The following is a 27,941-nucleotide window of genomic DNA, read 5'->3' as shown; positions in this document are numbered from 1 at the left end:
TATGAAGAACAAATCCAGTTTATTTAGCACAGCTCCTGCCATAGTTTTCTGACAAAGCTTTTGTTCTTAGTGCTCTATTATTATCCCAGCATTCACCTTCTGTTTGGTTCCCAGAGTAAGTTTCAAGTAGTTGCTATGGCACATACTTTTAAAATGGCTTCTTTCTTAGCTTCTCTCAAGGGAGAGAAAGATAATTTTAAGTGAAAAAACAGTGAGATGAGAATGTCAGTTTTAACCCACAGAAATATTTGGGTATTTTGCATTCAGTCCATTGCAGCAATAGTTACTGCAGCCTAGTAGTAGAACTAGGAAGATGGAGACCTCAGCTCTTCAGGGCTACTGCAATTGTAGTATGAGTATCGATTCTCGGCTACTTCCTCTCAGCAGGAACTTAAAGAAAATGCAAACAATATTTCCAAACAACACAGATTTAAGGTGGAACGGAATTCTGAAGCAAATATATCTTCTTTAATTGTTGCGATGAGTATGCTAAGTGAACTTGTAACAGAATTTAATAAAGGGAAGGGAAAAAAATGTTGTGAGTAAATATCTTGAAGAGCTTTTTTTAAGTCATATTTGTTGGGGTGAATCATTATCCTTAAATTTACTTTAAATCTAGCTTCAGAAGTTTTATTATTAATCAATTTACTGCAGCATTTTTTGCGGAAGGATTATTTTTATAAAAATCTTGGCTCAAACTGTAACAGTCAATACACAGCCTCATGACAAGTCTACATCTTGCAGGTAAAATTCCACTAGCAAAAGGTCAGGTCTAGTAAACTCCTCCAGAATAGGTTAGGGAAACAAAGACTCAGCCTGTTATTCCATCAATTCTCAGCTGGGATACAAGCCAGAATTACAAGAGGCACTACTGGAGTAAGGAAGAACTGTGTGTACCCTATGTGCAATCTTAACATACTGGGTGCAATTCTACTTTGGTAATGTAATGCTTTGTGCTATCTTACTGCTGCCAGTGTAAATTGGTCCTCTCTCACAATCTCTGGTTTTAAACATAGTTTTATTAGTAGTCATTTGCTGACTATCAGTTGAAAAGCAACCAAGGTTTCTAAATTCAAATATCTATTGTTACCTTACCAGGTCAATATTAAACATCTTACTGGATAATTCAAGTTTGAAAGGTTTTGAGTGCTCCTGAAGGCAAGAGAAACAGTAGATGCTCAGATACTTGCAATGCAGACTGCCTGTTCGGGGATCTAACTTCTGGTATGCATTTTTTAAGATCATTGACTTATACAATCAATACTTTGCAAAGCCACAGGAGAGGTCTGTCACTCTTATAGGGAAGTCAGAGAGGGCTGATATGAATATACTACAGTATTTGAAGAACAATTTCTTAAGTAATCTCTGGTTTTGTCTGCAGGGGAAGGGAGAGGGAGTGGAACAGTCTCCTTTCACATCACTGGGGTGTAAATCTGTCTAACCCTGACCTTTGGTTACAGCTGCAGCGGTAAGGAAAAGCTGCAGATATCTCACTTGCACTTGCAAGGTGATTTCACCTGGATGTAATCTTATGAACTTAACGTTTGCCCAAGTGGTGCATTTAATCCAGTAGCTGGTATCTCACAGAGCTGTGTACCAGCTGCTTCAGAGACCGGTGCCACAGCTGGGACTTCTTCTACCCCATGGGAAGCCTCTCCCTGATTCCTGTCAACCAGTAACTGAACTATAGGATTGTTTGGGGGAGGACTAACTATTTACAGCTACGGATGTTCTTACAGTCCACATAGATGATACCTTGGCCTCTCTCATCTCCTGTTTCAATGAATTCCATGTGTTAATTATTCAGTGCGCTAAAGAGAAAATACCAAAAATTCTGTTGCATTTTCTTGGGAAGTCTTTCAAAGGCCTTCACTCAGCTTTTCAGGCATCCTCTGAGAAATGAATACCAATGTCAAGGGTCATGTCTTTTGGACTATCTGTTGGAAGTGAAACCTGATGTGAACAGGATTTTATCTAAAAAAACACCCCCACCCCACGCCCCACAAAAATATAGCTCCCATTGTATATGGGCTTGAATCCAAGCTGCAAAGCTGAATTCTGCAAACTGTGTGAGACAGACTTGAACCCAAATGCTAATCCTAGTTTGGCATGGGGATCAGACGGACTGAGTCAGAAATACAGATCCATGTTTGTCAAGGAAAGAGGTGGCTGGTGAAGCCGGATGGGAGTGATGGACCTTGTAAGGGGAGGGTTTGCAACCTGAAGAGACAGGACTGGCAGACAGGAGGTCTCAGCCCTAGCTGACAACCTAGCTCTGCTCCAGAGTTTCTGGGTCCTTTAAACCAAATTTGCAAGTGTTCAGACATTTTGAGACCCAAGCTTTGAAGCTCTTGATATGGGGATTCATTTTTCAAAGGTCTGCTCCTGAAGCGAATGTGAAACAACCCTTGCAGTGCCAGCAGCGTGCCGATTGCCTGGCTACTGCGGTGCACTCCGCTTCTGGGGGCTACCTGCAGCATTGATACCAGTGCTTGCATTTCTGGTCTGCAGGATTTCACACAGTGACACTGAAACCAGGGATTTTGCCACTGAAATTTCTTGTGATTTTGATCAGCTAATTTTAGCAAAATGGGTTTTTGATACACTTGTACAGAGAAATACTAAGAAACAGATATTTCCCCCCCCGACTCTTACGCTTCTTTTTTCCCCACCCATTTTTATACTGCTGAATCTTTTATTTCCTTTTCTTTCTCCACACGGGCACTATGATCATTAACTATGTCTTTGTAATGCATGCAAATTCTGGAAACTTTGCACCAGCAGACTGCATGCATTTTGCATTTCTCTTGTGTACCATACAAAAAGAAAGTGGGTCAAATTATTACACTGGAGTGCTTTATTGCACTGGTGTGAAAGAGTGTTGTTTTGTTTTCTATGAGCTGCTCTGGATTTGCATGGCTGGGACAAGGACAAGAACAGTTCTTTGTCCACAGTATGTGTAGGTTACATAATCTTCAGAGCAGAAGGGAAAGCATACACAAGTATGTTTATTACAGTCACTGCAGAGGATGGGAGTTGGCCACCAGTTGTGGGCTCCAGCAAATGTAGGAGGCTTCAGTGTGATGTTGAGAGTTGGAAGGATAATTGATAACAGTTTGGGGAAAAAAGTAGCTCTTGAAAATCAAGGGTATGAAGCTCTCAGTAAGAAGAACAGGTGAATTTTGTAATTAAGAAAAAACCAAACTGATGAGTTGGGAAGCATTTATGGCCAAAATAATGAGAAATTATTCTAATTGTTGGACAGATCCTTATGATACAGCTTCAGTCTCATAAAAAATTCAGCAGCAACATAGTCCCCACTCCAGACCATTTATTGTCCAGAAGATGGATGTGCAAAAGAAGTCATTACTGAAGAAGCTTTCTTTTTCTCTTTCAGTTTAGTAGTTGTTTCATTCATTACCTTTCTTGGCATTATGAAAGAAGCAGTTCTTTTGAAAGGCTATGAATGATTAAAGGTCATCAGATGAAGACAAAGGGATCTTTTATTCCTGTGCATATACTACAGACTGCTACCAGCGAGAACTTAGGAGATACACACATTTTTGCTGAGCCAATGCTTGGAGTTTTTTTGTTCTCATGCACATGAGCAGCTGCCAACAAGAAGGCATGTGAATGAGAGGAGGGACAGGGCTTAAAGCTTCATCATCAATTAGGAATCATAGAATAGAATCATAGAATCATTTAGGTTGGAAAAGACCCTTAAGATCATCAAGGCCAACCACTTCTCCCAGTCTTTTTGTTCTTCTTCCTCCTGTTCCTTCTATTCCTTTCTCCCCCTTTTCCTCCTCCTCTTCCTCTTTTTCTTCCAGCTTTTATTTCTTCAATTCTTTTGCTAAACAATTCCTCCTGATTTTGTTAATCTTTGTTATTTTTCTTATCTTTCACCTTCCCATGTTCTTCCCCCTGTTCCTCTTTTCCAATCTCTTGCTCATCTGGTTCCTCCTCTTTTTCTTCAAACTTCTCCTCCTGCTCTTCCTTCTACTCTTGCCTCCTGTTGCCTTCTCCTCCTCCTGCTTTTCCCTCCTGTTGATGTCTCCTCCTCATCCTCCTCCTAGAAAGAGGTATTTAGAAAAGTACTCACTTCTGGAGGAATGGGATATCGGGAGGCTGATCAGTATCTAGAGAGGCATTAGAGACATTTTATTTAGCTATAGAAGTGTAAAAGAAAAACAAAACAGTGTTAGATAATCTATAGGAATATTGTGACTAGTATACCCATCCCCAAGAGGATTAAATTCACTCCAATTTCATCCAGTCACATTTCAAATACCCAAGAGAGTGTAGGAATTCATCAAATCCCAACTGAATGAGGCAACAACAGAACTTAGCTTTGTGCATTTGTTAGAAGTGTAGGAAAGTTAAAAGAAGTATAGTGGCAAAGCAGGAATCGAGGGGAATTGAAATGTGTTAAAAGTATTATTAATTTTTTGATGAATCCTTTCCAAATTCTGTAGCTACATTATAATATGGACCACATAAGTGGTTCTGTGAACTTCCAAATTTACAGCTTATATGTTGTTGGTTCACTCTGAGCTCAAAGAGAGGATTGAAGTGGTGAATAAGACTTTGGAGGAACCACTCCCAGTGGATTTTTTCTTTTCAAATGCATAGGATTTCTTCCACTTGGGAATAATGTTATCTGCTCACGTACTGCATGGAGAAGGGACTTAGGCCAGGAAGCTTCACAGCACAGAAAGAACAACTGGTGGACAGCGTCCTAATTGCAAAGAGACTCAGTATTTTATTGTTTGCAGGCATTATTGTTCACCGTATTTGCTACATCAGTCATTCTCTGAAAGGTACTAATAGTGACCTTGGTATTGCAATATCTGAGAGCCTCTCACATGCCTCCATTTAATTAGCCACAAAACTCCCTCCTGCAATTCAGAGAAATCACATTATCTGTATTTCCAGCAGCGACCTGAAGCACAAACTGCTTAAGTAACCTGTCAGAGATGACACAGGGAGTCTGCGGTGGAGCAGGAAGCAAGCAGTATCCGAGGCTTCAGCCGCAGCTCCCGTCCTCCTCCCCAGCTCCCTACTCTCACCACCCGCCCCTAAAGCCCCCTCCTGCAGCCCGAGCTAATGCACTGGTACGGATGCTGGATTGTTTTACAGCAGCATGTAGAATTACTGGAAACGAGTTTATTGCCTTCTAATGGCTCAGGTCATTCATCCTTCAGTATTCATGTGGGAGTAAGCATCCAGTGAGCTGAAACACTACTGTTTCAGCTAATGCTAAAGCTGAAACACGGCTTTAGTGGTGCACCCGGCTTACATCAATGAAGCAAAACCACAGCTCATCCCAATATCCCCACAATGTTTCTCTGAATATAAATGTGAAAAAACAGTCTGAACAGCTCTCAGTGATTCTCTTTGCCAGTCCATATTTATAAAAATTAGGTTTTGATGTTCTTGCTGCTGGGCTACTTAATAAGAAATGTTAAATGCTATAATAGAAAACAGAGTTGCTGTAATCTTTGAATAGGCTCTTCTAAGGTCTGTTGGTAAGATTTAATGGTCAAGGTCATGCAAAGGTCACTTTTATGGATTGCAATCACCTTGTTGCTTCTTATCTCTCTCTCTCCCCCTCCTTATCCTAAAAAAAAAAAAAAAAGGCATAAGGACAAGTAATTCTCTAAATAAACTAAAAACCTGAGTGCAGGATGAGAAAGCCAAGATGTTACAGCCAGTCATTTACTTTTCTAATATTGGTCTGTGCTTTTGTTCCTATTGCTGTTTGTGTTTACTGCTGACTCTGTCCTGCTGGCCCTGCATAAAAGTTGTTGTTATCACAAGAAAAATATCATAGCCCAGATGACTGTTATACTTGCTACACATCTAGCAAAAACATAGATGTTCCAGAGAAGGCCTTCCTCATCTGTTAACCAAGGACACTTGTGAATTGGGACAGCTCTCCTTTGAGCCACTGAACAGGTAGTTGATAATATGTGGCCAACCAACACCTATTGAGACTTAGCAGAGGAAGTCTGAAGCTTCACTTTGGTATCTGGGATCTACAAAGCTGAGCCTTTCTGCTGCAAGAGGGACAGTCTCATTGCTGCCATGCCAAAGGAAGGACCTAAGGTCTGTGTTTTTCTTCTGTGTCTCTGATGTGGCTTGTCCTTCAGGTCTGCCAGGAGGGATTGCAGAGACTACAGTTGTACCTGGACACTTTCAGCAGACATGTTTTCCTCTTCTTCATCATCAGCTGCACCCTACACCAAAGGGTCCATAGCTACACAAACACACTCCTCTGTGAGGGCATGAAGACACTGAAAGGTGCAGAAAGGCTTGAGCATGCCCTTCCCAAGCACTTTTCCAAGTGGTGAGCCAGCTCTGGGGATTGAATAACCCTGTCACATCAACTGCAAAGAAGAGGTCCTGTCCGCATCTATCTATGGAGACAGGCCATGACTGTCTGCGACCTTGCTCATGATACATTAAACAAGCACTTCAATCACAGTCACTCTGCTGCTTCCAATTGGATTAATTGCTTGAGCATGAATTTTTTAGGACTAATTACATCTAATCATGTGTGACTTGGACACATGAGAAAACTAAAGGTTCAGCAGCAAGGCATGAGATGAATGAGAAATTGGTTGGTAAGGTGTCATGGTTTAACCCTGGTAGGCAGCTAAGGACCACACAGCCGCTCACTCACTCCCCCACCCAGTGGGACAGGGCAGTGAATTAGAAGGGTAGGAGTGCAAAAACTCATAGGCTGAGATAAAGACAGTTTAATAATTAAACAAACAAACAAACCCCCAAAAACAAAGAGAGAAAAAAACCAAAGCCAAGAAGAACAAGTGATGCAAAAACCCCCCAGTTGCTCACCACCAACCAACCGATGCCCAGCTAGTTCCCGAGCAATGGCAGCCCTGGCCAACCCCCTCCTTCCCCCCACGCCACCCAGTTTTATTGCTGAGCATAACGCCATATGGCACAGGGTATCCCTTTGCTCAGTTGGGATCAGCTGTCCTGGCTGTGTTGCTTCGTGTTTTGCGCACCCCCAGCCTGCACGCAGGCAGGGCAGTGTGGGAAACAGAAAAGTCCTTTACGCGGTGTAAGCAGTGCTCAGCAATAGCTAAAACATCAGTGTGTTATCAACACTGTTTTCATCACAAATCCAAACCATAGTACGTATGAAGAAAATTAACTCTATCTCTGCTAAAACCAGTACATAAGGATAAAAAGCTATAAGCTTTAACCTATGAAGAGATAGAATGTAGCCAATCCCAAAGAGATTGATTGAGTAAAGCACAGACTGTCTCCAGGAAAGCGGTGGAATATGCGGGACCTATTTTTAATAGAAAAGGCAGTTATGGGAGGGGAGATGATCTTCATCTTTGTTTTCAGCCAAGGAGTGGGCAGGATGCAAGGGACAATGCCATGATGGAATTAGGCAACTGGTGGTAAGATTTCAGGGCATGCAATCAAGTTGGAAATGGAATAGATGGCTGTTTCTTTAAGGAAATGCTCTTAAGAGCACAACTGCCAACTGTCCCAGAGAGGAGGAGGAATAAGAAGTTTAGAAAGAGGTTAGCTTAGCTAAATACCGAGCTCTTCATTGAACTGAGCTCAAGGGGGCATAGAGAAAGACAAGTGAGAAAAGATTGCTGAGTGCAACTCTAAAGCATAGGGAAATCAGGAAAAGAAAGGCTCAAAATGAGATACCTTCTATCTCTGCTCATAGCATGACTTCTTGTTAGCTTCTGTAGGAACACCAGTAATAAGGAGACAAACAGGTAATGTGTAATCCATTATCAGTAGAGGGGGAAAGCTATTAACTGATTATGCTTAATGGCTTTTGCTTGCATCCGTGTTAAATGGCTTTTTTGCTTCCCTTAGTAAAAAGGTTAACTGCAATCAATTGGCTAATAATTTCATACCCATGACAAAGGGGCAAGATGCACCTCAGGGCGTATCACAGCTGCAGCAAGCACAGAGCTGTGGGAAGCTGTGGAAGATGGGAGCTCCTGGGAGGCTGGGGAAGAAACGGATGCTGCTGAGCCTGCATGAGAGGGCAAGGAAGAGCCAGGTGATGCCCAGTCTTCAGGTCCCAGAAAGATCCTGCAACAAATAAGCTTTTGGCAAGCACTTAGAAGAAAGCCAGGTGTATCAACTGTCATGGGTTTACTGAGATTATTTCAGAATAAATGTCCCACTCCAAAAAGACAGTTTGGTAGAAGATGGGTTGGATTACAGTCACCAGTTGAATATGGGGCAGGATTTGCATGGTTTTGAAAAGGAAAGCAGGCAAACACCATTTCTCTGTAGGAAGATAGCCTGCAAACAAGGCAAGGAGTTGTCTGCTTCTCTCGGCTGTGGGAAGGTCAGCTCTGGATTTCTGTGACCAATTTTTGGTGCTGAAGAGAGCAAATAAAATGGTTGGTGGAAGGGGGAAGGTACGGCTTATGAGGAAATATCAAGTGAATTGGGGTTGTTTCTCCTGCAGAGGGGAGGCTGGTGTGTAGGTATGAGACGGAGGAGAAGTGACTGCCAAAAGGAAGAGAAGCAGCTGACCTCTGCCTGGCGTGGGCCAGGTGGGAAGTCGTGGACTTGTGCTGCTGCTGGGAAGTTGAGAGCTGTTGGGAGCCCTTCAGGCTGGGGGGATCCTGTCCCCGAGATGCCTTTCAGTGCTGCGTCCTCCCAGTCTCTGGGAGAACCGCGGTCCGAAGGACCTGGCAGCCAAACAGCCCTGTGGAAACAGTGTAGGTAGGTCTGGGTGGGCTGGACGAGAAAAAACAGCCTTTCATGAGCAGGGCTCCCTGATGGCATTGCAGCCACTTGAGGACGGGCTGTGGACTTCAGCGGCAAGACAAAGAGTCTTGCAGGCTTTTCTGGTATGGTTCCTCGGAAAATTTGGTGGGCATCGATGTCACTGAGGCAATGCAACATCAGCAACCAGACCTGCAGGGTAAGCCAAGGACCCTGCTCCCTGAGTAGCTCCCAAATAAAAAGCCCACTTACATAAGTCTCTATAAACACCTTGCGACTGCTTTTCTCATTTGTCACAAATACAGTGCTGATGCAGGGGCAGAAGGAGATGAGAAAAGCAGGGGACACTTGCAATTTGAGGGAAATATCTATGCAGTCAAATCAACTGCTGTGCGTGAGTCCCCATGGAAATAGGCCCTTGTCATGACATGCTAGTGCCAAATTTTAGCTCTGATTATTGTAGTCCAATCTTGCCAAATCAGCTCAGCCGGTGGAGCGACATATTTAGCAGACAGAGAGATCGGTTCCCTGCACAAAAGGCTGGGTCTCCGCACTGCAGATGGACAGAGCAGCAGCAGAATGAGGCCCCTTCTGCAGCAGACACATCAGTGCACAGAAACCATCCAGCTGCCATTCAAATGGCTAGAGTCTCTGAAACATTATATTAAGTAAAACGAGAAAAGTTTGTTGGGCAAGCGAAAGGCAGCTCTGAGGAGCTGTGGCTCAGTGAAAGTCTGCAGCAGCCGCTTACAGGATGAGTCCAGCTCAGGAGATATGCATGAAGTAGCTCTAAACTGAAGAAGTAGCTCAGGTCCTGCTAAAAGGCCAGGTGTAACCTCCTCCTAGGTCCAGTGTGGCTGGTTTCCAAAAACCCCATGTGCATTTTAGAGAATTAATTGGCTTCTGTACTGTCCCTACCTTAGCAAGCTCAGAAAGGATTTTATTTATATAAAATACAGTATCAGCATAAGTATGCTGTGAAGATAAGACCTGAATGCAGAGCACAGTATTTGCAACTCAGGCATAATCTTTCCATGTGCTTTTGGCACATGGTAGTAACTTTTCATTTCAGTATGCAAAATTTGCCTTGGTCAAACTACCTAGCTGAAAACACACATATGCCACCCTCAAAGCCCAAAAGAAACATTGCAAATTTTACAAGTGGTTAACTAAGCCTGGAGGACTCTTGCTTTCTGAGACAGGAACTAACCATCTCTAACAGGTCCTTTCCATCTCCAGCTTCTCTGAAGCTACGAGTCTTTGAAGACTGTGACTGACAGGCTCATTAACACTGAACAGCCTCAAACGCACACCGAATAACTCAGCGAGCTAATTAGAGGAATGCTGGGATAAAGCGAGCATGACAATAAAATATTTCTGACATTAATTAGAGGAAGAAAAAAAGCAAGGCTGAGCTTCCCGAAAGAAATGTGAGTTGAGAGTGAGTAGGATGCCGAGCACTCAGGGCACGCTGCTGGGACGTGGGGCTTCCCGCAGGGTGGAGGGGTGCACCCCAAGCAGGCACTTGGTGGAGGAAAGGGAGGGGGAAACAGCTTGCGGAAAAGACCTGTCTGAAAGGAAGAGTGATTCCTTTCTGCCTGCCTCCAACCTGATACGCAAGTTTTAATTCAAGCAGGTTTGTGTGAAATGCAAAGCAAGGGGGGGGAAAGCCAATCTAGCCCCAGAATAAGCAAAACTCAGGCTAAGAGTAATGATGTATGAGAAATAGGGAGCAGCTGCGGGGCTTGAGTGGTATGAATGTGTGTTGCTGTGTGTCTTAACTGTCTCCCATATTGTTTAAAGAAATGCGCTTTTTTTTTTTTCCTGTCCCTGTCCCTGTCCTCTGGCTCTCTCATTGCTTCCGCTTGGATATCTCCAGGTCACATTTTTCCCAGGTGTGCTCCTACAGCTTCACACACTCGTTTTCCTCTCCACGGGGCTTGGTGGACATGGCTTTGCCCCCTGCAATGTTCAGGGTCGAGTGGAACCCCGCAGAAGGACAGCTCCAGTGGCCAGCTCCACTCCAGCCCTTGCCCAGCTCAGGCTGGCTGTGCTGATCCCACCGCTCTGTCCACACACATATACAACCATTTCAAGCAGGAAAAGTGTTACCCAAAATTGCTGGCATCAGCTTGGGAGAAAGCAACGTGAGGCAATTGCTACTGCAAGGGTCTCTGAGGGTCTTGACACAGCGGGAGCAGAGCGGCTGCCCTGCCCCAACACCTCTGAGCACGGAGATCATCTCACTAATGAGAAATGCAAACATAGCTGCTTATGTCTTTCCTTTTTTAAAGAGAAGGAAAGGTGCCGGTAACTTTCAGAGACTGACCCTACAGATGTAAAGAGACATTCAGTAGCAGATGCAATTGCCATGTGCATCTAGAAAGGTGGTACGATTTCACCTCCCACATGTAACATAAAAGGGAAAGGATGTGTTTTCACAACTGCTTCCTTCTTCCTCATATCCACTATCTCATTTGTCCTCAGCATGACACATGGCTTTTCTTATTTTTGGCTTACACTTAAGAATTTTCTTTTCTCATATAAAATTAATGGATGCATTTTTACTTATGGTGGTATTAAAATATTCTTTGTGGTGTCTTTATATATGTTCAAAGGACAAGGAGTTGAATGTCATGCTTCTTTCAGTGTGTAAAACAATCAACTTTTCTTAAAATTCACTGGTTTTCCCATAACAACTGATTGCAGCATTTGTCACGAATTTTTTTATGCTTATTTCTGATGAAATAGCTTGGAAGAAGCCAGACAACATGATTCGGATAGGGACTGGAACAGTATAAATAACAGAAAAATCAGCCCAAAAAGTCACCAGGGAGAATGTGATGGTTCTTCTAAAGGCTTTTATCACCATCACATCTAAGCACTGTTTTTATATTTAATGACCAAACTAAAAAGAGTTGTTCTCCTGCAAGTCACAGTATATGTGTTGCATAAGACTTTCTGAAAGCACAGGAGATGGTCAGCCAGCTGTCAAGGTTATATGGGGAAACCCTGTCCAAAGAAATACGTTCTGCTTAAAGCTTAAAAGCTGGTGATGTGACAGCCTTCTGATGAGGGCGAATTTCAGCAGGAAAAACCTGTCACCTCCTGGCAGCTGCGACGTGGTCCTTCCCAGCCAGGGCAGCCAGAGCTCCCGTCACTGCCGTGGAACTGAGCATTGCTCCTCTCGAGGATATAAGAAGTAACTAAAATTTTGCTTTTTTGCATCTGCAAGCCAGAAGAAGTCTAGAGGTCAGACACAATGCTAACAAAAACTTGACTTGGGGAACCAGAAGAAGAGATGATAGTATTTTTATTCCTTTTCCTGTATCACTTGGCTGTTTTGCTTGCAAAGCTCTAAGAAATGGGCTCTGGCTTTTAATCAGAATTAGTAGTGTGAACGTTTTAGCACACTCCCTCCTGGGGTAGCCACTGTTTTGAAATAATAAGAAAGAGCTTGTTGCTTTTAACAGTGGGCAGGGGGTGAAATTTGGGAAAGCATCCTCTGCCAGCATAATTTGTGCCTATGAAATATCCTGTTGCTTCTCTGTGTTTGTGGCTTTGCTGCGGGTGCAAGCATGCGGACAAAGAGCTGCATGAGGGTAGGTGCACGCTTGTACCAGCAAGGAGGATGCAGAGCCCTCGCCACCAGAAAAAGGCTTCTAAGGCGGATCACACTAGGAAATAAAAATAAAAATTGCATAGCCTCCAATGGCATGCACCGCAGAAACCAAGCAGTTTTGTTTCTCTTAAAGCTGGAAAACAGCACCTGTAGGTCAACACAGCTGGCAAATGGCAAACCAGTTGGGTGTCTACATGAGGAGGAACAAAGAGGAAAAAGTGATAAAAGTCACTTCTGAAGAGAAAACTTAGTAAACAATGCAATCCAGGATTTTCAAGCGCAAACATCTCCTGACTGCAGCCAGGGCCCAGGAGACGGGCAACTTTAAAAAAGACAAAAATCCTCAGGGAAGGCAGGCACACAAATTATTCATTTCTCAGCTAGAAGGAGGGCAGCATCCTCACCACTGTGCAGTCAAGGTACTCCTGAGTCTGTTCATAAATAAGCAGTACCTTCCCGCAGCAAAACACTGGCCATACTGAGCACCGCTATTATTTACCTATCTTGGCTTCTTTATCTCAATTATTTTCCTGTCTTGGCTTCTTCATCTCATATTATTCTTTTTCCCAGGGAGTGGTTCATACTTTCCTTATTTTCCTTAATTTTGTGGGAAGTTTCCTGTCTGTTTTTTTACCTCCATTGCAATTTTAAAACACGTAAAGAGCTGTAAATACCCACTGTATTGCAAAATCATAGGAAAAACCTCACAACTTCAACTAATCCCAGAAGCAAATAATGAAACATGAAATGCAGAAACACAAACACATATTCCCACCTCTCCCTCCAAATGTGAAAACCCAGTATAAAAAGGAAATCAAAAGCTTTGACACGGGAACTTTGAAACCCTCACCCAGTAATTTTGGCATTTCATTTATTTAGGGGAAAAAAAGAAGAAAAAAAAAAAGAAAAAAGGCAATAGCCTTATTTAAGTGTTTAAACATGTGAACCGTTGTCTGCAATTATTTGGGGTCAGCAACAGTTTTTTCTAAAAGTCTCTATGAATCATGACTTTTAAAATGCAATAGAGGACTACTCCTCTGTTTCTGGAAACCAGGGGAGCAGGACAAGCAAACAAAGGAAGCTATTTCAAGGGATTTAACAACTGAACTGGAGAAATTTGATTATAAATGTGCTTCCAGCCCCTTTCTGCTAAAAAGAGACAAAATAGTTTTAGGATAAAACACACACAGAAAAATGTCCTAGAAAAGGTATTAGAAAATGATAGTCTTTCTACACCTTTTTAAAATAGCTTATAAATACCCATATAATGAGTCCTGTCCTGTTTGGAGCCTTTAAGTTCTGCTAGAGTGTGAAATGAATACTCAGGAAAGAAGAGAAATCCTCCATGCATGTTACTTAAAAACATCAATGCATGGATATTAAATATTGATTTAACGTTACAATAATCTAAGCCAATATCTATTGACTTCTCCAGGCTTTTAGGATGATTTCCATTGTCCTTCAAAAATGTGTCAAAATTTCTTTCGACCTCATTTGTTTCACTGAGACCTTTCCATGTAAGAAACAATCTAGATAGGTGTATATTTAAGGTTTTCGGCTGACCTCCTTTTTTTTGTTGTTGTTGTTGTTGTTGTTGTTCCCAATTATGGTAAGGACATTGGAGTTCACCCACGCTATGACGGAAGCTCGAAGGCTTTTTAGCTGCGCTAATTCAGCTGTCTCGGTGTGGCTGCCTGTCAGTGGGCTCGCTATTGCCTGAGTAATGTTTAATGGCTTTCCTGCTGCCTACATGTAGGTGCAAAATGCTAGTTTTCAGCATACATCAGATATAGGTAGAGAAATTAAAGCTCAGGAGAGCAGCAAATCATTGCACAACTGTGTCTTGTAAAGAAAGAAGCTATCAACATATACATAATGGGATTTCCCTCAGCCACCTTGAATTGTCAAAAGGTATGAGTGGGCTTTTTCCCCATTGAAGGGAGCTCTCTCAAAGGTTGTTTCAAGTCAAATATAGCTGTCTGGGCTTCCTTGAGTCAGAGGGGAGACTCAAGTGTCACCAGAAGCTAGTTTGTCTGTTTGGCTGAGGGTGGGAGGACCTCACGCGCTGAGGAGCATTGCCTTTCTCCATTGGTACCACTGAGGCAGTTCCATCGTTTTCAGATGATTCAAGGTGAGGGAGATCCTTGCTCGTGTTGATTCACCAGCTCCTTTCTGATGACCTTTGCTTTGTTCTTCTCTGAAATAAATCATTTAATCTGAGAGTGCACAAGGACTTTTATTGTGCCAAGAAACACGTGCAACATGACTTCCTTCCACAAATAACTACTCGTAGGTAAATGCCAACCGCCTCTAGATTCTCTAAATTTCCACCCGTTTTTACATTTCCTAATTAGATAATTGGCAACTTATTAGGTGCATTTATTGTACCCTGCTCTCCGCACATCATCCTTGGTCTTGTGCTAGAGATTAAGAACTGTGCGATTGCTACAAAAATAACCATGACTGCTATTCACACACAGGGAGTTTTACAGGTATTTTATCTAAGAAAAAAAGCTGTGAAACAGGTAGTAAAAAAAACATGTTAGGATTTTTAAATAATTAAAGACCAGACCACTTTGCTTGTCTCCCTCAGACTAGACTGCAATTATAGAAGCCAGTTACCATTTTTGTTTTCCAAGGCCTCAAGTTCTGGCCATTAGCTCTGAATTTACCACAAAAAGTCAGGAGATAAAGGTAGCACTCTTGATCACCAACCTTTGAAACGGTACTTTTATAAAGAAAACCTAGGCAGCTTGTCATCCCTCCAATTTGCAACTTTCTTGACCTAGCAGGGCAATATATCTGTCAGATTTTAAATGTATCATCTTTGGGAGAGTGCCAAAGAATCACTCCAGTCACCTATTCTTTTACAACATAGATGATATCACTTAAATATTTATTTCTCTGTGGTCATATATTCCACAGTGCATTTGGGGAACTACATTCCACTGGTTAAACATAAATTTATTTATATTACAGCATTTCTGCAGTAAAAAATGATTGGGCTCCCAGTGAACTCACAAGTATGTAATGCACCACCCCAGTTCCCAAATGGCTTATCAGACCACATCATTCAGCCCAAGCACATCCTAACCTACCAGTTATGATTTTATCACCCTCTCAGCTGATTAGCAGGGACGAGCAAGCAAAGAGAACAGAATTCTCCTCAGTTAAAGGAGGCTTTCTCCCATTTCTGTTACGTAGTGTATCCCTAACCCACCCACTCTCAGGGATCCGGATCCTTTCTTCACGCACTTTTACAGCTGCCAACCGGCTGCCTTGGGCCAGGATGGCCAGAGCTGTCTCTCTTTGCTCTTAGACATATTACTGTACGGGGCTAATTTCTTTGCTCTTTGGTAACAACTGTTGGCTCTCAAATTTCTCTGCGATCTATCACTTGCTTTGATAAAAGACAGATTTAACTGTAGATATGGATATTTAAAAGTGAAATAAATTAAATCCAGCTTACTGGCCATGAAATGACCTATTTATGTGACAAGCTTTTCCAGCTAAATTTTCCCTGGGTATCTTTTATATGTATTCTATATACAACGTCAGATTGAACCCAGACAGCCTAGTTGCCTGTCCTTTAACCTCATGTGTCAATAAAAGACATGGGTCTGGATGCATACGTATACCCTAGCAATATAAAGGAGAATGACAATTTACTTGTCTTCATTATGGTCTTGTGGACTTTGTGTTGAGTTGCAAGAATTGTTATCTGACTAAACACCAACACCTGAGTCACAGTTCAGGATATGACTCAAAATCTACTTAATCTATTTTTTCTCATAGCTCATCATAATTTGGCTACTACCTGCCAGTGTCTACAGAAAGCATGACTTCCAACGAATTTGTTCTGAATTCTTATTCACCAATTGATCACTTCATCTTCCAGTAACTATAACATGAAAAAAGATTAGCTTCTACCCTGCTTTTCAACCAGAATGGTATAAAGTGCTTTCATTTCTTTACATTGATTGACATAAAAATGTGAAAGATAAATTGAGGACCATGCCCATTCTTTGAGAACAACACCTGACTCTGTCAGGGTAACTGGTCTGTCATGGCCTGGTTTTAAAGTCATTAAAAAAAAAATAATATCCTAATAGCCTACACAAAGCTTTTATTATATATTGATATTTGATCATTTTATAGTACTCATAAAAGTGGAAAGTTACCTGAGCACACCTTCTTGGCTAGAAACCTTGTTTTGGGAAAAAAAGAAGCTTGTTACTGATAATTAGGTGGTAGGTAAAATAAATAAATGATGTCTGGTGACATCTTTTAAGTGACAATTTCTTTTTCCAGTGCAACTAAAATAAAAAGGTTATGCCCCAACTCATAAAAATTTACAGCAAGTGTAAAGTGGTTGTGATTTTAAACTTAAACTTTGAGGAAGGACATACTTCTTTGTCAGCACAATGACTTTCTTTACTGCAGAATTGGAAATCAAACAATACAGTCTTCTCGGCTGCAATGTATCACAGAGCAATCCCTGAGTTATTTAATTCATGTAGCAGTTAACACCTCGTATGATGTGAGTCCTCTAGTACACACCAGGATACCCTATTCTGATAGCTAACCACTATTTAGTTTACCTTTACATCACATCACCATTATGGGCCATAATGTCACCTCTCTTGACCTTCCAGCAAATCTCAGGAACTAGGAGTCAAAACAACTTGACACTTTTAACTATCTTATCAATTGTCAGAAATGAAGTTATCTCAGCACCTCAGTCTAAACATGTTCTGGTTTTAACACATCACCACATCACAGGGTTTGTTACTCTGTTATCTAATAAACAAAAAGAAGCTCCTTTTTTTTTTTATCCTGAAGGTAAAATTATTCAGGTTCCAATCTCTTCTATTGCAACTATCGAAACCCCATTTCAGAAATTAAAGTCTCTTTTGACTTACATTACTAAAATTACTGGAATCTTAATGGAGAGGAAATAGATCCTATATCTTAATGGATAATAGGGAAAGATGAGGCAATTCATTTATTTTATGTGGTTTTCTCCTCTTGTTAATCATGGTAATAAGTCTATGCAGAAACCTACCTCTTGAGGAGCAAGCAATGACAGATTCCTTTAAAAAGAGGTTTTGGTGTTTAGTTCAGGACTTAGGATTTTGGTAGAATTATAGAAATGTCAGGCAGAAGGGCTATCAACCCACCATACTGAGAATCACTTGGACCATACTCGAGAGAAGTTTGTTTAAATTTCTTTAAAGTGCATCAAATAAGATAGATAGTCATCCATTCCTAGGCCATGGAAAGGATGGCAAGAGCAAGATTTGTTTAAGTATGATTAGGTGGAGTCCATCTGACCAGAGGGGTAGGGAAGAACACGACAAGCACGGGCCAAATTTAATTTTTCAGTCATCTAGTACAATGCATGTCCAGACCGCACTGTACACGGGGTGAGTTACCTGATCATGGACTTACTCCCAGAACGGTTTGTATTCATACCAGGCTGTGGTATGGAAAGCAGCTAGCAGCGAACTACTGCATTTGATCATATACAAGACACGTGTTCTGCTGAGGCTGATGAAGCACAGCCTGTGTGCTAGGTACAGTTTGTAAAACTGTCTTTGAAAGCTTGTCAGGATCTGACTTAAAACCATCAAATCAAGGCAGGGGGTGGGAGAGACCTGCAGCAGTGCAGTTATGTGTTTCAAGTGCTATAAACAAGTGGCATATAAATATGAGCAATTCTGAGATCATAGTTTTGGAAAAAGTGAGGATGTGAGTGCTGCAAGCACAATCCTCCCTTTGGTAATGTATGGATATTTAATGCTGATGTTGGATATTAATGACTACTAATTGATCAGACTTAGTTATTTGAAAGATAAGCCCACTCATCTTTGAGCTGCAGGAGTTGGTAAACCAGATAAGATGATTATCACCTTGGAGAGCTGTCACTAGCTTGTATCTATCAAACTGCTTAACAGGGACTGTAGCCTAACCCTGAAAGGTTGCAAGAGGACTCCTGCTGCAAGCCTACCTATACCACCTACTTAACATCCTCTTGCTGCCACCTACATTAACAGCTAAGGAAAAAAAATATTAGCTATAGCAAAATGCTTCGATAACTAATTGACACAGACTTAATAGAGTGCTGTGCTACTATATTGGTACATTGCCATCCAACACACCAAGAGCCAGGCAGCAGGAGGACAGAAGAAGGATATGCACTGGCTCTGCATAATCTAATGACCACAGGACACCAGCAGTCAGAACTGGCCACAACTGAAAATAAGACCATTTGGTCTTCCCAAACACTTCACTCAGGCAAGGGGAAATCAGAAACAGAAGAGAAGGTGGTGAGTGGTTCAGGTATGTCTTCTGCGACTCTCAACATCCAAAGAACCCAAATAAAGAACATGGAAGTTGTGTGAAAGCTTAAGTGAAGAGAATAAGCAAACAATGGGTAACAGCAAAGACCAGAATGTGTAGCTCAAGTCAATACACATTTTTGCACAAATATGGGAAAAATGAAAGAAGAAAAGGAAAAGGAGTTTTCTCAGGTTATATGCAGCTAGGATGAAGGCAAAAATTAAAGCCGCAAAAACAGGACAAGGCAAACAAGGAGCACCTGACTTATGTCCTGGTGTAGATAAAACTGAGCATGCAGTGTGAATACTCTCTCTGGCTAATCAAGACTGGAGAAGGCAAGAGAGCTTCTTGCAAATAGAAGATTGTTAATCAAATTCAGGTGAGAAAAAATACTGTGAAAATAATGTAATGTAGGTACTAACTAATCCTACAAGCAGTGAGAAGAGCACTCTTTTTTTGCACTTCATCAAATAATAGAGCACAGTCTGCTCTGCCAGTTGGTTTAACAGGACCTCAAACCATTTGCAGCCAAGCTTAGTTCTGGTTAAAGGAAATCCCTCATAACAGAAAGCACACTTATAATTATTTGAATAATTAAAGGAACATTTAATTTAAGCAAATACACAGAAATTCAAAACACTTATAATCCAAAGTACTAGTTTTTAGTATCATTTCCATCAGCTCTGTAGGATTCACCTGCACTTCATGGTTAACCACTGTGACTGATGGAGCTAACTTGGGTGATAATAAGCTAAAATATGCTACAAATTATATCTTCCTTGCTGAAGTGTGAGAAAAGTCTGGACACAGAAAACCTTACCTACTGCAGACAGTCTTATTTTTCCCCAGAAATGTAAGCTGGTATTGTAAGTGTTGGTTGTAGTAGACTCATTTTTCCATACAAAAAGAAGTTGCTTCACATAGTTCATGCATTGGTGAAACAGGTCCATGGAAGTTGATCTGTCAAAGTGAAATTGGACCAGGGAACACATTTTACAGCAAAACTGACAGTTAATACACGAAGTAGAACAGGTTTCATATCCTTTTCTGTCCTCAATCATCACAGCAAGTTAAAAGTCTGCTCTGCACTATCAGATTTCTGTTGAAAAGGTTTCTCATTATAAATGTGAAGGACTGGAACTGTGCAAGTCCCTGAAGCCTTCTGAAAATCAGAGCCACCCCAGTGAATGTGACAAATAGCCTTTCCATCAAAGGGATAAGGGGGTGAAGAAACAAAAATGCTCAGTTGCCTGTGGGAGAAACCACATGCTAAAGAGACACATGTGAAGGTTCTCTTGCAAAAAAGTGTATGTTTGTAACGAAATGTTTATCTTTTATGCAAAATAATTTGAAATGGGAGATCAGCTCTTGCTCTGGTGCCCTGCATTGCAAAGATAATTTGTGTCATAATAGGGCTGCATCCCCATTTTCTGTTTCAGGCAAATTGAGTTCACTCCTATTTTTTTAGAAATGAGGGACTCAAAAGCAATAGTAACATTCAAAGAAATGGCAGAAGTTTTTTTGTAATGTGAGGCTATGTTATGACCCAGGCCACGGACTATTTGATGCCAAATGGAACTATCAGCAAATACCTGATCAAGATATCCTCTTCATACAGCACCTCCTGTAATTAGTTATTTGGGAACAGGATTTTTGATTATGGAAAACAGAAAGGCGGATGCAAGTTTCACCAAACAGGAGTAGATGGGAGATGCATCTATAAAATTGTCTAAATTAGCTCCAGCTGATATAGGGGATCACAACACAAAAATCTGCTTGGTGTTAGAGAGAAAAAGAAAAATCTGGTAGTAACAAATAAATAACAAGTAATTAACAGGGGATTCTAATTAACTGGAAATTATTCTTTGACCCTCAACAGGAAGATATTTGCAGGAATTAGTGTTTTACAAAAGGGAAGAATAATATAGCTTAGTAACTGTTATCTTAGAAGATATATATCTTCTTGCTTATAATGTTCTTACTCCAGATTTCATTTTCACTCTCCATATACAAGACAGCGTGGAATGAGCTATAATTATGCTTTTTCCAATCTCTTAAGTGAATCCATTATCTAAAGGGAACTTCACTGTGAGAATGAAGTTGACATGGTGTATAAATAAGTCAGCTTTTGACATAATATGCGAACCTACTAGCCTTAAAACTGAGATTATTATTTGATGACAATGATGTCTGTTATAGTAAAATAAGCAATTACACACATAAAGTAGAAAAATACTTCAAATTATTTGGTATGTGATGTTGATTTAGAAACACATCTCTCTAATATGTGTATAAAAACTAACTGTAATGTTCTGAACACACAATAGCACCTTGCGCACCAAAACACTGAAGCTGTAACACCACTTGGACTAGTGAAAGTTTGTATTATTGCACCACGGCATTAGTGCCAGCATGTGCTACTCAGATATACAACTGAGTTTTTCAACTGGAAGTCTTTAGGTGCTAGAGTAAATTAAAAAAGAGCAGTAAGTGCAAACTATGATATTCAGAATTTATTGTGGTAACACCAACAGAAAGAGCAGCAGAAACGGCAGATTTTTTTTTTCCTAGCGAATAAAAACAATGAGACATATTAGTCAGTCCTAAATAATGATATTGCACTTTCAATATAGATAATATTAATTTACTTGTATTTCTGCAATTTAATCCCAGATCAGATTCTAGATAAACTATGGTACAAAACCAGAGCTATATTTCATCGATTCCTCACTTTTATGCTAAGCCTTATTACGGAAACTCGTTAATAGTTTAACTTTGGAATCTCAGTTCTTTGCATGTACAGATCCAGCAGACACAAGATGCAGGTGCCTGTGAATCAGGCACGCCTTGGTAGGTAGAGTTAGTGCAAGGGCTTTTGAAAGTTTGCCAAAATCTGAGCTGTTAGGAACAAATCAAGATGACGAAAAGGTGGGTGAGATTTGTGAGACTGTGAAGAAATATCTTATCTGATGAAAACAAATAAGCAAAACTGATAGTTTAAGAACTGGATTAATTCATAACAACTCTAAAGTTATCTCTCCTGTTGGTAATATAGGGACTATTTTGTTGCTACTGAAAACCATTAACTGATTCTGGCTTACATCAGTTATCTGGTGAATTATCGATCCCTTTTGGTTGCTGAACTGGAAGCTTTTTGCGTCACACAATTTTTTACCTGTATGCAGTTACAAACCTTCCAGAAGTTTGCCCCATTATTTGCGAGGGATATAATCCTGTTCTAGACAGAAAATGTTCTTTAGTACATACAGCCTCTTAAAGCCATGTTTTCCACCAAAAAGATCCTGTTGCATACCAGTAATTGTGGTTTACACCAATGTGTCGGAGGTTTAGGTGACTTCAGATATTCGCGCAGGGTGACAACCTTGCCTATTGTGTGCTGCTTTTTCTTTCACAACAAATGCAGAACCAGGTCCCACGTCACAGCCCTTCATCACATCCCAAAAGGAAAAGTTCATGGCCAGAAGCAGTTTTCTTCAAAGTAGCATTTGGGAAGAAAGATGTGAGTGATCCAGAAATAGGACTGATATTATGAGGTATGGAATGGCTTTACAAGGACATGAGAAAAATTAAAGCCCAACTGCGCAACATAATATTCACAAGAGTAAGGGATACTCATATTTACAGTGATGTTGGGGTTGGGCCCTGTATTATTGCTATGAACAAGATAAATCTGCTTCCTAAGGGAAATGAAAAAATATCCTATATGTATTTTAATTTCAAGGACAAGATGTCAGTCCTGCGGAAACCTACTTATTTAGACTCCTTGGCTATGACAGAAACTCAGCTGACCTTCTAATGAGTAAAGGCAAGTAGGATGAGAAAAGGGGATTGCATTTTCTCATTAGGAGTTGTAACAGCAATGGCTCTTATATTACAAGAAAACAAATTTTACAGATTACATGCCTGATTTCCTATGGAAGTGGAGCTGACACAATCTCGTCTGTCTCATTTGTGTATAATTTCCTGCCTCTTTGTATCTTTGCAATGTTCACCAATTTCAGTGAAAAAAAAATCTCAAAGTTACTAAATCCCATTAATTTCATGCAAATTGGCAATGTGGTGGAGGGAACAGATTTGAATTAGTTAATGGACTAAGGGAAAGCCTGTTGGGTGAGCTCAGTCACATTATCAGACATCGGAGAATCCATAGAGCAAGAAGCCAAGTAGATGAAGGCGACTGCTCAGTTTTCTGGTATGGACCTGAGCTAAAGATTTAAGAAAGAGGTAGCCATTGATTCAGTAAGTATATCTGTCCTGTTGTAACACAAAAATACTGACACTTTAGACCCCAATCTGGCAAATAACTAATATGATGTTCTCACATTTTTTATGCAGGCTACACCTTCGCAACACAAAATCATACTGAGGTTTTGCGCTTACCCATGTTGAGTCTAGTCTTTTTAATATCACTTATAACAATCTGTAAAATTAAAGAATCCCAGGCATGCTGTTGATAAGGCTTAGAAGAGGGAACAAAAAGTGTCTGAAAAGAAAATAATCTGAAATTGTTATATTCAGGAGAAGGGAGAACATGACAAACGGGTTATGCTCAGAAGAGAGCTTCGGATGAGAAGATTTGCCAGAACACACATAAAAAAGCAAGCAGAGCACTTGCCTGCTGCTCTGCACTGGGGCTACGAGGAATTCAGAGAACAAAAGTTACTGAAGGTCTGGAGAAAATCTTACACCAGTTGAAATTGTTGGCACAACTTCCTGGCACCATTAAGAAGATGTATGAGATACATTATGAAAATGTTTTGGATTTCAGCAAATGTAATGTCTCTTTTCCATATTCAGTTGATTGAAAAACACTAGCAGAGGCTCCGTTTTTAGCTTTAAAAGCAATTAAAAAAAACTGGTAGTCAGCAGAAAATATGAAAGAACACAAATTTTGACAAATCAATAAAAGTAAAGATGAGTCTGTTTCACATAGCTCAAAATTAAGAATACTTTACCACTTCACAAATATTCATTTGCTCTGTGTATGCATGTATGTACAAATGTAACCATGGAAAAAAGTCTCTGTATGCAACCTCTTTTTCTGGTTACAAATAAATGGTTTCTGGATTTTTAAAAAAAGCACCAAAATATATCAGTACAGGCTGGAATGGTATATTCACACATGCATATATATTTATATATGTAGTGCTCTTCAAGCACTACACATGTGCAAACATGGATGTGTATGTGATACATGTACACTTGAACCCCAGAATGCATGTATTTATAAATCAGATGTTATTACACTAACAGGGATATTTATTTTGTGAAGGGGAAACATGCTAATGGTCCAAATATAAACCAAACTGTAAGCCAGCAGAAGAAAGATCAAACAGCTTTAAGCTCTTCTGAAGCCCTGGTTAATATTTGTCAGGTTTTTTGACACTTGTCTGCGGGGCTAAGAGTTACCACATACCTACCTTTGACACACAATCTGCTGCTGCCTGAGTTTTATTTCTGGAGGGGACTGCTGGGGGTAGAGAGTGTTACCTGCAAGAGGTGTGGGGTATGTGGTGCCTGCAGAAAGGTGACGAGACCATTAAAACTCTGGAAGCAATTGCTGCTGGGTTAGCGGGCATCTGCCTTGCAGGATAGGCACAGACACCCCTCTTGCCCTTTGCTAATTCCCTTCTCAGGTCTATGTTTATCAGATTTGTTAGACTTTTTTCGGCTCTGACTTGAAGTTTTCCTTAACTACAGCCAGAGAACGGCACAAACCATCCTACCCCTAGAGCTCTACTACTAACAGGCTGCTTTTTAGCCTAAGAGAAAACAAAAAAAAAACAGAAAACAGGGAAAAAAAGAGAAAAAAGTCCACAGCACAAAAATACTCCTTTTGCTCCAGTTGTTCAAATGGAGCTGAAAACAGTTAAGACAGAGGGGCTATCACCCCACCGTTGTGGTACCACATAAAAACCTCAGCCTGATTCCCAGGGGCTGATGGCTAAAAGGGAAAAAGCTGCAGTGCAGATCAGTCAGTGTGCTATATAGTAGCAAGAATAAGAGCTAATGTATAATTCAAACAGTGTGTTAATTAGTGGAACATAGATTACAAGCCCTGGGAAATGACAGAAGAAATAGTTTCTCTTTCAATTTAAAAGCATTGTAAACTTGTGCCTGAGGGTTATTTAACAATGGATTTCCTTCTATCAGATAATTAATAAGTTATCAGTTTTAAGAACAGGAAAATTTGAAATTTTTTTAAGCATGAACATCTAACACAACTGGGTTACTCTAAAGGTCCCCACAGACCCTTAAATGAAAATGCTTTGGTTTTCACAGCAGAACAAGAACACTATTGGGAAGAAAGGGAAAATTTTACTTCAGAAGAGGAAGGTCACCCTCTAGAAGGACTTAAAATTCAGTTGAACCACATTAGGTCGCAAACAATTAGAAAAAATATTTTTGCATTTCCCCTTAACAGCTTTTAGCTTGACTTTTAGTTGCCTGCTACTTGGGTTTGTCAGCAATTCTGACTGATCCCCAAATGTTAAGCACAATGTTAATGGCCTGCGAGATGCCCTCTGGTTTCTGTGGACATTTACTCGTGTCCTGAGGCCGCACCGAGAACAGTTTTCCCAGGCAGGAGAGCCTCTGGCAGTGCTCCCTTTCCTCCAGGAGTGAAAGCTACTCCCCTCCTCACTGCCAGAGTATTTTCCCCTGATGCAAAATACACCTATACACATCCAGTTGTCCTGGTTTCAGCTGGGATAGAGTTAACTGTCTTCCTAGTCGCTGGTACAGTGCTATGTTTTGAGTTCAGTATGTGAAGAATGTTGATAACACTGATGTTTTCAGTTGTTGCTCAGTAGTGTTTAGACTATAGTCAAGGATTTTTCAGCTTCTCATGCCCAGCCAGGGCACCTGACCCAAACTGGCCAACAGTGTATTCCATACCATGCGAAGTCCCATCTAGTTTAGGAACTGGGAAGTGGGGGACAGGGATTCGCCGCTCGGGGACTGGCTGGGTGTCGGTCGGCGGGTGGTGAGCAATTGCCCTGCGCATCATTTGTACATTCCAATCCTTTTATTACTACTGTTGTCATTTTATTAGTGTTATCATTATCATTATTAGTTTCTTCTTTTCTGTTCTATTAAACCGTTCTTATCTCAACCCAGGAGTTTTACTTCTTTTTTCCGATTTTCTCCCCCATCCCACTGGATGGGGGGGAGTGAGTGAGCGGCTGCGTGGTGCTTGGTTGCTGGCTGGGGTTAAACCACAACACTTACATTAAGACGACACCAGTCTCTCCCAACCCCACGGGAACACCACTGAGGGCCACTTTCAGCGCAGTTTCCAAGCACGGCCATGGCCTGGGGAGGACGCTGGCCTCCAGCACAGCGTGCTGTGACCGCTGCCCGACAGCCCCTGGCAGCCTCGGGCTCAGGCAGGCGAGCAGCCCTACGCCCCCCAAAATTTCACTCTATTTCTAGCCTTGTGCCGGGGCACAGCGCTGCAAGAGCAGGCAGCGGCAGCAGAGCTGTGATGCAAAAGGCGGAAAAAACAACTGATCGCTCCCAAAGCATGTCTCGGATGAGCTGACAACTCCCAAGTCCAAGACAGACAGACAGACTGACCGATACCTAAACTGAAACAGCAGCGGCAGCTCACCCCTCGGCTGGGCTTACTGCGCTCGGTAAATTGGAGGGTGTGTTATTGATTCAAGAGCACAAGAGCAGGTCTTTGGGGTTTATCAGAAGTAAAATGAATCTTTAAGAAATGAGGCTCCCCGGCTGAGGGATACGGAGCGATGCTCAGCGGGGATTTGCAAAGAGCCTCGGATTACAGGAGAGCAACTTCACGGCCAAGCCATGCGGAGGGATCGGTGACTAAAGAGCACTCACAAAGAGTAAGGACTAACTTTGTGACAGAATAACTTCCTGCTGAAAGAACAAAAGCAAACAAGGAAACTAAAAAAAAAAAAAGTTTCATTAATAAGGGACTGAGAAGAAGGATACATTTAAAACATCTTGAAATTCACCCAGCTGATCTAATGGGGAAAGCGTTTGTTCCTTTGTAAAAATAAATGCCTAAAGAAGAACTCCGCAGCACAAAAATTATGGTTTCCTCTCAGGTTTGCCTGTATTTTACATAAGAATCCGACTCTTAAGTCATGTCTCCCCCACCTCTTCCCGCCAATGCACCCTAAAAGGATTTATGGGAAACTCCTGCCCGCCCACGCCTGGCACGCTGCCCACCCTTTCCCTCCTCCCGAAACACCCACCCCACCGACAGGCTCTCCTGCTGCAGCGGGGCTGGTCCAGTATTGTATCTCCTTCCCGAGTACAGGGACCAAACAGCACAGGGAAACCCTAAAAATGAACGTAAAGGGCTGACACGTTCCTCTTTGACTAACCAAATATTCATACCAGTGGTGGTGGTCTGCAGCCTCCTCTTCCACCCGTCCCCATCTCCCTCTGCTGTTATCCATCCCACTCAGGCCTGCAAAGAGCCATATACATCTTGGGGAAAAGAAGTAATAAATTAAGGAACAAATAACACTGCCCAAAGAAGCAAAGGCTTCCAACAATGGCTATCCATTATTTATTTGTTACCATCAAATTAATAAGTGCTCCTTGTCTTTCACAATATTGCTTTATAACTGTCTGCCATATATCTTTTATGAAAAAATTAAGCCATCCATTACAGTAACAGCCCTTAGCAATTGCACTTTACATTTTCAAAACACCTTACAAGCATTATATTATATTAATTACGTGGTGTATATTAAACTCATTGCAACAAACAGATAAGATCATTGTTTTCTGACACCTAAAATGCATATAGAATAGGAATAATATGAAGACTATTACAACATACCCTTTATTTTTATTATATATTCTGAGCAAAGTGTCTCTAAAACCAGCCTCAGGTATAGCCTTTTTGGCTCACTTGATTGTGTCAAAGGTAGAAATAATTTGTGCGAGATGTCTGTATTCAGCCACCTCTGCTATTTAAAGAGCACAGATCCGTAAGGCATCTGGGGTTCACCTCCGCATCCTCAGGTCCCCCCACCCCCTCCCGGGCCCCCCCGTTCACCTCCCTCCCTCGGAAGAGGGGCCGCAAACCCCGACCGGAGCTGCCGCTTCTGCCTGTAGCAGGGACACAGGTCTTACACAGAGTCCTTTGATCTGTGAAGCTATTAAGTGATATTTTCCTGTACTTACGTATGCAAAACACTGAGTGCAATTTAGCTCAAAGAATATATTAATG

The 27,941-nt window shown here is 41.3% G+C and overlaps 1 long non-coding RNA gene across 2 annotated transcripts; it reads right to left on the bottom strand.

Moving 5' to 3' along the window:
• LOC138690135 (uncharacterized) lies at nucleotides 1–27,209 on the bottom strand. 2 transcript variants are annotated; one of them, XR_011328932.1, is made up of 5 exons: nucleotides 27,085–27,209; nucleotides 19,527–19,666; nucleotides 14,422–14,561; nucleotides 8,548–8,722; nucleotides 1–4,139 (listed from the first exon to the last, which is right to left on the bottom strand). It is a non-coding gene; the product is annotated as an uncharacterized lncRNA (long non-coding RNA). The 2 variants fall into 2 exon arrangements; XR_011328931.1 differs by having other exon boundaries at nucleotides 27,098–27,209.
• Between the last annotated feature and the right edge of the window lie 732 nt (nucleotides 27,210–27,941).

Source organism: Haliaeetus albicilla, chromosome 20 (assembly GCF_947461875.1).
Source record: "Haliaeetus albicilla chromosome 20, bHalAlb1.1, whole genome shotgun sequence".
In the NCBI taxonomy this organism is placed as follows: domain Eukaryota; kingdom Metazoa; phylum Chordata; class Aves; order Accipitriformes; family Accipitridae; genus Haliaeetus; species Haliaeetus albicilla.
Note: the sequence above shows the minus strand (reverse complement) of the source record. Positions and strands in the feature narration are given on the sequence as shown.